The sequence below is a fragment of the Lacerta agilis genome, chromosome 12 (genome assembly GCF_009819535.1).
Source record: "Lacerta agilis isolate rLacAgi1 chromosome 12, rLacAgi1.pri, whole genome shotgun sequence".
Lineage (NCBI taxonomy): Eukaryota > Metazoa > Chordata > Lepidosauria > Squamata > Lacertidae > Lacerta > Lacerta agilis.
The window spans coordinates 3,389,524-3,401,747 of NC_046323.1; the positions used below are offsets into that span (position 1 = coordinate 3,389,524).

The window sequence follows — 12,224 nt, forward strand, 5'->3', positions numbered from 1 at the left end:
AGTATTGCCCACTTTGGGGAACAGTCTATTAGATTGACATCTTGTCTCAGTAATAGACTGGGTGAAAGCCAATAAACTGAAGGTTACTAGACAAGACTGGGGTATTGTTAGTGAGTGGTTCTCTAAAATGGATAGATGAGCAGTCGCCTGCTCTGGATGAGGTTACACTCCCTTTGAAGAAGTACATTACAGTCGCTTGAGGTTCAAGTGCATGGAATAGCTTCCACTAGCTTTGATTGGTGGCTCAGCTGTGCTCCCTGTCAGCAGAGGGAGGCCATGCAAGGCCTAGCGGCTGCTAGAAACTCCCCCACCCCAGAGGCGTAGCAAGTCCAAGTGGTACCCAGTGATGATTTTTTTGTCACCCCCCATCTGCCCACACCCCTTCAAGTCACAGTGAGTGTTTTGCGTCCCCCCACAATGCTTTGTGGGACCTCATTTGCATACATTCAAATGAGGCATCACAAAGCATTATGGCGGAAAACCCGCAAAATGCTTGCTGTGACTTGAAGGGGAGAGCGGTTTGCATTCCCCCACAATGCTTTGCGGCACCTCATTTGCACATAAAGAAGGCTGATCGCCAAAGAATTGATGCTTTTGAATTATGGTGCTCTTGAGAGTCCCATGGACTGCAAAAAGATTAAACCTATCCATCCTTAAAGAAATCAGCCCTGAGTGCTCACTGGAAGGGCAGATCCTGAAGTTGAGGTTCCAATACTTTGGCCACCTCATGAGAAGAGAAGACTCCCTAGAAAAGACCCTGATGTTGGGAAAGATGGAGGGCACAAGGAGAAGGGGACGACAGAGGATGAGATGGTTGGACAGTGTTCTCGAAGCAACTGGCATGAGTTTGGCCAAACTGCGGGAGGCAGTGGAGGATACCTGCCTGGCGTACTCTGGTCCATGGGGTCACGAAGAGTCGGACACGACTGAACGACTGAACAACAACATTTGCACTGTGACTTGAAGGGGTGTGGGCGGATGGTACCCCAGGTCCAGGTGGACTGAGTAAAGCAAGCACAGCTAATGCTTTTGCAATGCTGTGGTGAGTTTTAAGCCCAAAGCCACTGGATTTGCTGTGGCTTGTGCTTGAGGCTCTAGGTGGAGGTGCCAAATGTCACCCCTTGAAGATGGTACTTTTGTGCCCCCTGAGAGGGCAGTGCCCTGGTGAAATCTGCCAGGTTGCTGGGTGGAGCCCTGGCTGGGCAGAGCTGTGCTTCTGTGGTTCTTCCCAGCAGGAAGGAAAAAGCAAAGTGTGTGCTGTGTAAGCCAGCTGCTGCACTGAGCAACTTATGAGTTGTGGGGTGGGCATGCTGAGAGTCACCCCCCTCCCCTGGAACCCGGGGCGGACCGCCCCCCTAGCGACGCCCCTGCCCTACCCAATAAAAAAACAAAACTAAAATAAAAACCCCCAAACCCAGACACTTCATGTAAAATGCAAGAATCATCCTGCACAGGCATGCTGGCCCCCCAAAAGAGGACATGTCTGGCAACCCTAATCCCTGACAACCCCAGTCACCATTGCCTTGTGGCACTGAGAAATCAGATTTAGAAAACCAAGTTACTCAACCTGTTTTGTGCCGAGTCAGAAAATTAGGGACAATGCATAGTTTGTTTTGTTTCAGCACATGGGTGATCCCAACCCAACTTTATATCATATTGGATTAATCTGATACTGCTTAGGGTGCTTCTCCCAGATAGGAAGTGAATATGAGTTAGCTTGCAGAGGCTCATGCACAATATAATACCAAGCTCATAGCAGAAAGGAGGAAATTGTATTTGAAAGATGTGGCAGAGATTCTTTTGGGAGTGTGGGCCTATTTGTAATATGCTGGGTGGCCAGTTTTCAAAGTTTGTTTGAAAGCAACTGTGCTTTTATGATGGGCCTAATAATTTGCAAAATCGAAAGTTCTTTCTAGTAGCACCTTAGAGACCAACTGAGTTTGTTCCTGGTATGAGCTTTCGTGTGCATGCACACTTCTTCAGATACACGAAAGCTCATACCAGGAACAAACTCAGTTGGTCTCTAAGGTGCTACTAGAAAGAACTTTCGATTTTGTTTTGACTATGGCAGACCAACACGGCTACCCACCTGTAACTAATAATTTGCAACACTTGTGCTTAGATTGCCACAGTATTATTTTTTTATGGGCCATGTTTCATAACATGCAAGTCACTTGTTAAAGAGGCAACTGCAGTAAAAGAATGTGAGATTCGCCATGTTCACTCAGACCAATAATTAACCTAACTCAGCATTACATCTTCCTGTAGTGACCAGCAGGATATTTAATTATCATTATAAATGTCATTAATTAAATATGATCCAGGCAGGATAATATTTAATATAACAACCTTCCACTTTTTAACAAATTAAATTATTAAAGTTAAATAAATGTGCACATTGAAATATTACACATGCAAACATATTATTAGCATATTATCAAAAGTGCCTATTTCAGGTACTTAAGTATAAAATAACTTAACAATGTAATAAACAAAAATATTGATTACTGTTAGAAGGAAAGGTCATCTTTATATTTTCTTTTTCAATCTATTATGCTATCAATTTACAAACCCACAGATTAAGATTGCCGCTTTGCAAAGCTTTAGTTGACCGTTCTATTAATTAGTGTTTGCATCCCTAGTTTTGAGGTTTTCTGTGTGGAACTAAGGCTGTGTGCACATTACTCTGCATCTGGTGCACTCCTTCCACTGGTTTCCGAAGCTGTGTACTCATGATGCTATCCGCAATCCATATATCCTTTAGCTTCTTGGGAAATGCTGCGTTTTGATGCCTTTCCCCCAGGATCTGACTTAAAACATAACCTGCATGAATACAATCCCTGCCGGCTGGTTTGGACAGACACTGATCTAATAGAAAACACATCCAGTTGTACTGATGAGCACAATGATGCGCAAATGTGAGTTGAAGGGGTGCTAAATTTATTTTGCCGGTTTGGGGATTTATTCATCCATTTTCCTTTGGACAAGTATTTGTGGTCAAAAAGGTATAAGTAATGGTGGTTTCTTGGATTCACCTATCCTTGTAGATCACAGAGGTAGAGGTAGAAGGGCAGATTTTTGTATGCAGGCAGAACCCACTGAGCCACAAGTTATAGGTTAGGTTAGAAAAAAGGAATAATAGGAATAATAGGAATGCAAAAATAAGATTAAATCCAGCAGATATTATTATAGAGGTCCCAGATACAGTTCAGGAGATGATATTAAAGGGCAAGTTGAATCTACTGTACTCACTTGATTTCTTTAATATGGTACCAAGTACACTAAAACTCATCATGAAGGAACAAGATTTATAATCTTGTCATCATCATTTCTCTTGTACAGATGGGTAAGAACCTCATTATTCCACGAAGCTAGCACCACCTCTGAAAAAGCAAGTCATTTCCCTGGTGATGGAAAAGAAACCCTATTAATGTAACAGTAATTATGTAATGGGACGCAGGTGGCGCTGTGGGTTAAACCACAGAGCCTAGGGCTTGCCGATCAGAAGGTCAGCAGTTCGAATCCCTGCGACGGGGTGAGCTCCCGTTGCAGCTCCCGTTGCTCGGCCCCGGCTCCTGCCCACCTAGCAGTTTGAAAGCACATCAAAGTGCAAGTAGATAAATAGGTACCGCTTTGGTGGGAAGGTAAATGGTGTTTCTGTGCGCTGCTCGGGTTCACCAGAAGCGGCTTAGTGATGACCCGGAAGCTGTACGCCGGCTCCCACAGCCAGTAACCCGAGATGAGCGCTGCAACCCCAGAGTTGGACACGACTGGACCTAATGGTCAGGGGTCCCTTTACCTTTACTAATTATGTAATAATATTTGGATTGTAGCTTGCTTGCCTATTTGGCCATTGCCAGGCGGGCTGCAGCGCCAACAATGCCCTTGGGGTGTATTGGACTGAGCCAGCCCAGCTTCACTCTGGTCCACTCCTTGTTTTTGGTTTTTTTATCTCAGGGCCTAGTCCACCTCCTCGTCCAGTTTTGAAAAACCATTTGTATATGTTCCATCTGTTGTGTAATAACACTTACTAATGTGCCATAGAGTTAAAGTCGTAGTGATTACTTTATTTTCCAAATAAAAGAAGGTAGATTTCCAGGGGGGCGCTGAGTAATTTTTTTCTGAAAGGGGGGCAGTAGGCCAAATAAGTTTGGAAACCTCTGCTTTAGAGAATAACATAAGCAAAAATGACATTATCCTGATGCATTTACAATATAAGGGAATATAGTCCTAAATACTGAAAGTCAGCATAATTTACGGTATGCTGGTTTAAATCAAGCTCCCTTCTGAAGCAGGACCCCTGCCAGCTGAACCAGCCGAAACCCAGCAGAAGGAAAACAAGCCATTAAAACACAGTTTGATTTATACCACTCTTTATAAAGTTATGCTGGGTTGCCAGGTCCCATGTGCCGCCATTTACATGACTTTTAATTCAATAATACTTTGGTCACTGCTCCCAGTTGGTTAAACAATCTTGCACCAGGTTCCATATGGTAGTCAAGATCAAGTCCAGGGTTGCCACCCAGCTGGTCAGTTCCATGAACAGCTATTCTAGGGCACAGTCATTTATGGTGTCTATAAATTTTACTTCTTTGTCATGACTGGAACACATATGTAGCCAGTCTGAGTGTAGTTGTGAAGTGGTGCATTATTACATTTCCTCTTTCGGATGCTTCCATAATTTCATTCATCTTAAGGTCTCCAGGATCATTTTGATCAGGGGAAAGATAACATGTGCCCTGAACTAAATTACTCTTTGGGTCTGATATCAATACCCATAATGATTCTGTGGCAACATTTTACAGACACCCTCCATTCACGTGGGGTTATGTTCCAAGGCACTGCGCACGTTGGTGAAGTGGCAGTAATTGAAACCCATTGCAAAAGCCTGAAAACATCCCATTCTCCCCTTTTAGTGACATTTCAGTGATCTCTTTATGACGTTTCCAAGTCACTTCTGGGTTTGGCGTGATACGAGTATACATATCAAACGCGGAAAAATGGGGGGTTGCCTATATACACCTGGGCTCTGCATCCACTCGGGGTGATTCAGAATGGGCCCTTCCCTGAACTGCCCGATTCCCACTTCAACCATCAGGGAACAGCTCACGGCTCCAGCCCCCTCAGTTGTGGGGCAAGGTGGCATACTTGCCAGAGGTAAAAGTACCAGGTGACTGGAAAGACATCTGCCTGAGACCTTGGAGAGCCAGGCAAAGTAGAGAATGCTCCCTATGCGCTTTTATTTTGGCTGAAACAACCTGACTGTAGCTTATATCTTTGTTAACTGCTTTGAGGTTTCATTGCAATCAAGTGGTAAATAAAGCTTGTGGAGCAAATATATTTATATGGCTATGGCTATGGATGTATAGTTGGCATCCGTCTGCCTTGAGAGTGCAGCTCCGGGCATGAAGTCAAACTGGGCTGCCCAGACGACAAGCGCCTGCCGCTCAGCCTCACTGATGTGGTCCAAAGGGAAGCAGAGCAAGACGTTTGGCACCAGCTTGGCTGCATGAGTTGCCAGAAGGAGGTGTACAAGGCACCATGCAACCCTCTTAGGGACTCCACTCTGGATTTACATAAGTGTTTACTCCTTAACCTTTTCTTCTCCCAAACATCAAGGCAGTGGAGGTTTAGGGCCAGAGTTTTCTTTCTCCCAGATGGGCCACCTTCTCAGGTTGACAAGCCCCTCACTTCCCTCTGAAACCACCTTCTTGACTGTTGGGCCCACTATTGTCTGCCGGACACATGCAGGGGAAGGCCTTAACTCACTGAGGGTTTGAGACCCATAGGCTACCCTCACCTGGATTAGCTGGCCATTTGGAACCCTTCTCAAGGTGTAGCAGCTGCCGCATGCCGACAGTTTCTAGATGACAGCTGAATGCAGGGTGGGGAACATAGGTCGACAAACTACCCCAGAGGAGCATGCTGTTAGTACCCCTCAGGTGGGATACTACCCTTCCCCTAACACTCCCATGGATGTAGTAAACATGGATTAATGCAGAGCCCATTGGGGTGCTTTTTAGATGTGTGTTGCCTAATACGCCCCCCCCCCCCCCCGCCACACACTCTGCCTGCTTCTGTGCCTTGAATGCTCTTCTGCCCAGGCCCCCAAAGGCACAGCTTTGAACCTGATGCGATGTAAAATCTCCCATGGGGAATAAAATGGCCCCCAAGTTAAATTCGGACTTCACTTGGGTGCTTGCACTGCCAATGTCACCTTAACTCTCCACCTCACTGCCGAATTTTGTGGTGAAGGTGGAGAGAAACAGGCCAGCAGTGCCTTTAGAGAGCAGTGGGAGAAGCTGGCTCCAGAGAAGAACCTGTGTGCCAAAGCCTGCACAGATTCAAATGTCCAAAAAGAGAGTGTGTGGAATTTAATTCAGCTCCACATATTTGTATATAATAAGAAATGCCCGAAGATAAGCACAAAGGTAAAGCGGGGATGACAAGCCTTGCACTGCAGGTCGTTATCTATCTTGAGAATCCCCACGAACTTTTTTGCTCTTTTGTTTTTTTTAACACCTATGATGGATATTCTTTTAACATAAACGTGGGAGCCTCCTAACATCGAAGGACCGGAGGGTTTGTCTGTGAGAGGCAGCCCAGATATGGGGCAGCTCTGGGTTGGGAAAGGGAAGAAGTCACCACATCGCCTAAGGGAAAACGTCCTCCGAGAGGGCACCCCGCTTCTCTCGCGCTTCCTCCCCGCTGTGAGAGCGGCCTCTGAGGGGAAAGAAAGGGGAGTGCGGGGGCCGCGTGCCGCAGCCTGCCGGCCCCCCGGAATCTCATCTCCAGGGGTGGCAGCTCGCCTCGGGCCTAAGCGCCGCGCGCGCCTTTCGGATTCCCGCCATTCGTCCCTCGCGCCCTTTTTTTGTTTTGTTTACGCTTTTGAATCCTCAAAAAGGGTTCTTCAGTGGCGCCCCAGCAGCTTTCGCTCTGGTCTCCTTTAAAGCAGAGAGGCCCTGCCCGCCCCCGAGGTTGGCTAGGCAGGCTTAAGCGCTCAAGAATCCCCGGGGAAGGAAGGGCTCCCCTTTTTCTGCCAGCCCCGCTCCACGTGGAGAGGCGCGCGCAAAAAGAGGAAAGTTGCGCGAGCTGCCGCTCCAGCGCGCTCGAAAGCAGCAGAATTGCTCTCTGTGTGTCTGTCTTTCTCCTGGCAGATCGCCTCCCCTAAAACACCCAGAGGGGGAGGAGAAGGGCGGCGGAGGGAAGGAGAGAGGGAGGCAGGGAGGGAAGGAGGGAGGCAGCCAGGCGGGCGAGAGTGGGGCAGCGGCGAAGGAGCCGGACAGCCCGGCAACATCTGCAAAACTTGGACGAGAGAAGGGAGGAGGCAAAGGAAGCGGCAGACTCTGGGCAACTTTTCGGAGCACGTGAGTTATGAGAGTTGCATGTTTTCCTTTCCCCTTCTTCCATGGATTGAGAGACAGAGAAAGGAACGAAATCAGAGAAGGGGGAAAGAAAGAAAAGCAAAGCGCAACCACAGGGAAGGAAGGGTACAGGAGGAGGAGGAGGAGGAGGAGGAAGTGGTAGCGGCCGAAGCGCTCTTTTCCCTCCCTTTGCGTGCAAGTTTGTGATTTGCGAATTGGCGGCGGACTTTCCTCCTTTTTTCGGGGTTGTTGCGGTTGTTGTTGTTGAACCGGGAGAAATGTCACTCAGGGCTACTCCGTGAGTCAGAAGGGATCGGATTACAGCGGGGGGGGGGGTCCGACGAGGAACCGCTGGAAGGTCTCGGCGGAGAAAGAGAAACGAGCGCGCGCATGAACGCAAACCCCAAACGGGAGGGCGAGCGCTGCGTGTGAGTGTGTGTGCGTGTTTGCGTGTGTGTAAAAGAAAAGGCAGACATATAAAAAGAACCCAAAACACACCCCGAGTCCTCCTGCTCCTCCCCCTCCCCCCAGTCCGTCCCTCCAAAACAGAAGCAAAATGCCCTCATTCATCCTCGGGGACCGGCGCTGCTAAGTTGGCCGCAGAGGAGCCAGCGATCGCCTTGCGCGCCGCAGCCGGCGAGGACCCCGATCTTCGCCTATGGGGAACTCGCGGGCTGCTCCCGACCCCAGCGGAAGCGGCGACGGCAGCAGCAGCAGCAGGTAAGCAGTTCCCGTGGTTTTCGGGTGGATGTGCGCGCGCGTGTGTAAAAAGAGAGAGGAGGGGGAAAGTTCTTTGTTTAACTTGCAGTGCGCCTGCCGTGCGAAAAAGAAAGTTGGAGTGGGTTTTCTTTTTTCCTCCCCTCCTTTCGGGAGGGAGGGAGGGAGGGAGAAGAGCTTCACTTTTCTGCCCTCGATCCCTCCTCCTCCTCTGAGTCCGGAGGATGGGGAGGCCGGCAGGATGGAGAGTTAGTTCGGGAGCCCCCAAGGGCTCTTTGGGAAGTTGAACTCGTCAGGCTGCAAAGGCAGCGCGCGCGTCCTTGCGAGTCGCTCCGCTTGCACTACTCTTGCAGGGGCTTGTCCCGGAGCAAGCCTGGGTCGGCTCGAGCTGGCGAAGGCGCCAAAAGCGCGGGACGCGTGGGCCTCTCCATTCCCCGTTCTCGCTCTCTTGACTCGTAGAGCATTTGGAGGCTTAACGTCCCGCAGTTCAGTTGAACTGCTGCTGCACATTTTGCAGGCTTCCAGCAGCTGCTCGGCCTCTTCCAAGGGGCGGGAGGAAAGAGAGAGAGAGCGGGGTGGAAATAGCGTTTACTTTCTTGCCAGCAGTTTCTGTGGTGGCTGGAAGTTTGCCACATCTGGAAGGGTGGAAGCAAGTGATCGGATGTGGTACTGTACACAACCTTCTGCTGTTATTTGTAGTGTTAGGATGGGTGCCTTTTCAATCTCTTCTCTCTCTCTTTTTGGAGTGATTCATTTGCTTGGAAGGTCCTGGGAAAAAGGGAGGGGGTGTTGAAGGAAGATGGGAGCAAAGCTTCCAGTTTTACAAAACCTGAGAGTTAAAAGTGAAACTTTCACAGTTTACTGTTGCAGAATGAGAGGAGGGTCCCGTGGCAACTTGAAGGTTGGTTAGCTGATTTTGGCACAGATGCTTGAATTTCCATTGTTAGCTGACACTTTTGTAATAATCTGGCAAGGTGCAACCCAAATGCTCCCTGGATCTGAATATTTTTCTATTGTGCAGATTTCTCCTTTCCTTACATTTTGGCTGCTTCTGCCAAACTTCATTCTCTGGTTGGCGAGGGCTTCTTGACCGGACAGCTATATGAATCACACCCAGCAGTTAACTTTCTCAAACTTGGAAAAGGGCTAGAGAGAGCTTGGAAAAAGAAGCAGAGTAAATAGTGGCAGGCAAAGCAATTTGGATTAGACTCTTGGGCAAGTAAACACATCAAAGGGGACCCTAAAAGGCTCCTGGAAAGTATCTGTTTTGTTATGTCAGCGCAACCCTTCTTTTGGGTTGTTCACAGTTGCAGCTTTTTTTTGTTTGGGAGGGGGGGCTGCCACTTGGGGTTTGCCGGCTGCAAGCACCATGTGGGGAAAAGAGTTTTAAAAACTAACCCCCCTACCCCAAATTATTTCAATCCTCTGGTGTATCATGTTGATTCCATCCTTGGGGTCTGGTGTTTGTGGCCTTTTGCCAGTTTATATGTAGAGATATTTATGTAAAACGTTTTCTTGCTGTTCTCTGCCAGCTGTTCCACATTTTCCAGCTGCCAGTTCAGTTTGAAATGATGGGCCATTTTCATCCCAGCCTAGCAGAGCCTTTTTAAGGCCAAGTTATCAGTGGCAAGTTAGCATGCAGGGTGCCTAAGAGGAGTCAGCATTAGCTAGCTGCGCAGCATGCGTTGTTAACTTATTTCTTTTTGGAAGGGATTAAACTTTAAAAAAAAACAAAAAACCAGGCCTTTTCTATTTTGATGTTTGAACCTGCATTTTTGTTTTTATTTGTATGGGTCACAGAAAAAAAACTCATCTGTTCCCAGCTCTTTTGAATATGTGGTTCTTTTAATTATATCGGGGCATTCTGTGCCTTTCTCTGTGTCCATATGATTCTAAAACGGCAACACAAATACTTGGGTGAACACTGAGGAAGCAAGCTTATGTTTGAAGGGAGTAGATTAGGAAGGAAAGAAGGGGTTGTCTTCTCTGTCTAGATTATACCCTAAAAATTACTCACAAGTAGCCTTTAACTGTTCAGTGCATTTATGCAGTTGCATTCTCAATTTGGAATGGTGTGTTAGTGATTGATGCCTATAATTGTTTCCTTTAGGCTCTTTATTAAAAATTAATTGGGATCTGACAGTTTATTAATTGCATATCTCAAAGATTATTTTGAAAGAAGGATGCAGTGTTTAAAATGTAAAGAATTATGAAAATTTGAAATACTTCTGAGCACCTTACTGGAATTGAGTTGAGGTTATCTGTTAAAAAAATACCTAACCATGAATGACTTCAACAGTGTAAACCGTATAAAGTATTTCAAGAATTTATTTATGAGATATTGCTTGCAACGCACTGGTAGATAACTTGTAGATGGTTATTTTTCAGCCTTATTAAAACAAACATTAAGTTACATCAAATGGGCTGTAAGAGGCAGTTGGTTAGCTTTTGCAAGAACAAAACAGCTTCCCTTCTCCACATGTTTGCTCAGAAGCAAGTCCTACTGAGATCAATGGGACTATAGATGAAGTAAGTGTGTGTAGAAGAATGCAGTTTACTTGATTATTACACTGTGTTTGTAAGACACCCTTACTCGGAAATAAATTCCAATATACTTTGAAGCAATTATGTTTAGGATCAGGGAGCTGGAAATCAGGAAAGATGGAACGATGATGGGTTAGTGAATGTAATTCTTCAAAGGAAAAAAAATCAAAGCTAGAGAGTCAGTACAATAGCTGTATTTCAAGGGTGTATGTGTGCATGTGTTCATAATTTTCCGTCGCATCACTGCTCATGTTCGTCAGTGAAACTTTGTTTGCTAAAGCTTTGATCTGCATAAGAAATACTGAACCAAAAAAGACATTGCATATATTGTCTTGACTAAAAATGCAAAACTTGTACCCAACACCAAACAGAAGTTTGTAGAAATGGCAAAGTCTTTTGAAATATAAATGGTTTCAGGCACCTTGCATTATTTTCATATGGTATTTTTCTTGAAAGTTGAAAAGTTGAAAATTCATGTGGGGGAGAGGTCCAGCTTTGTATTATTGAAGGCAGTAACTAGTTTTCATTGATTTCAATGGAGTAAGGGTGACTTTCTTTGCTGTAATTATTACCTTTTATAGGACTTTTAAGAGTACTAAAGTCATCTCTTTTCTTACTTGCAATCATTTGCAATTACTTGCATGCACCACTGTCTAATTTTACGCTCTGCAAAGGTGTTTATTTGATGTTTAAAGGCATTTTGGAAAACTTTTCTACAATTTCCCTTCAGAGTAAAGCATCTGATGCTTATTAAACTGGTAAGGGGGAGGCCAGAGAGTTATGAAAGGAAACGGTTTAATGGCCATTGTTGCCTGCACTCCAGCGTGAGGAGACAGTAATGTACTAAGAAGAAGCAGACTTGGAGCAAGAGTGAATCAATGAGTCATGAAATCCTCAGGAAGACCTTAGTAATGGAATGTTAATGCTTTTAGACTATAGCAGATTATCTCAAAAGTCAGAGTTTTCTACTATATATGCAATTGTGGTAAATCCCCTAAACTAAAGAAATACTTTGAAGAAGGCATTCCTAAGACTGGTCCTCATATTCTTCAGTTTATTTGATTTTTTTTAAGAAGTCAAGACATATTTCATTTGATCAGTTTGCAGTAAGGAAGTGAGATGCTAAATTCATTCAATAAACCTTTTGTTCTTGTTTTACAAAAGGCTCAGCTCTAATAATTATTTCAAGGAGCCTTTTAATCAGCATTTCCAAAACATACACCTTCAACCTTCCTTTGCTCTCCCTGTTCTGTTGCTTCTCCACATTGGAATTGATTTGTTCCAGCTTAAAAAATAAAAATAAAGGGAGATGGAATAAACAACAAAAAAATTGGGGGCATGGCTGTAAAACTTTTTTTCCAAGTTTTCTCTGTGTATTTTCCTATCTTTACTTTTATTTGATAGGTCTGTGAAATAGAGCTGTAGACTGGCAAAGACTTTAAATGAAATTTCACACTTTGATGATTTTTTTTTCAACTTTGATATATTGACAGCAAAAGGAGCTGCAAAGCTTTTATATAACTTGAGCAGTAACGCCAAGCAGCAGTCAAACGTCTCTCTGCATTTGTGTTTAACTGCAGAAGAAAAACATGTCCATGG

The 12,224-nt window shown here is 45.6% G+C and overlaps 1 protein-coding gene across 2 annotated transcripts in view; it reads left to right on the top strand.

Moving 5' to 3' along the window:
• Window positions 1-7,310: 7,310 nt before the first annotated feature.
• The window catches only part of GLI3 (GLI family zinc finger 3), a 253,319-nt gene continuing 248,405 nt past the window's right edge, over window positions 7,311-12,224 (top strand). Inside the window, exon 1 of one of the 2 annotated variants that reach the window (XM_033165580.1) lies at window positions 7,311-7,367. The gene's annotated coding sequence lies outside the window, so the exon portion shown is untranslated. The remainder of the gene's footprint in view (window positions 7,368-12,224) is intronic. The other variant, XM_033165579.1, reaches the window with a different exon arrangement.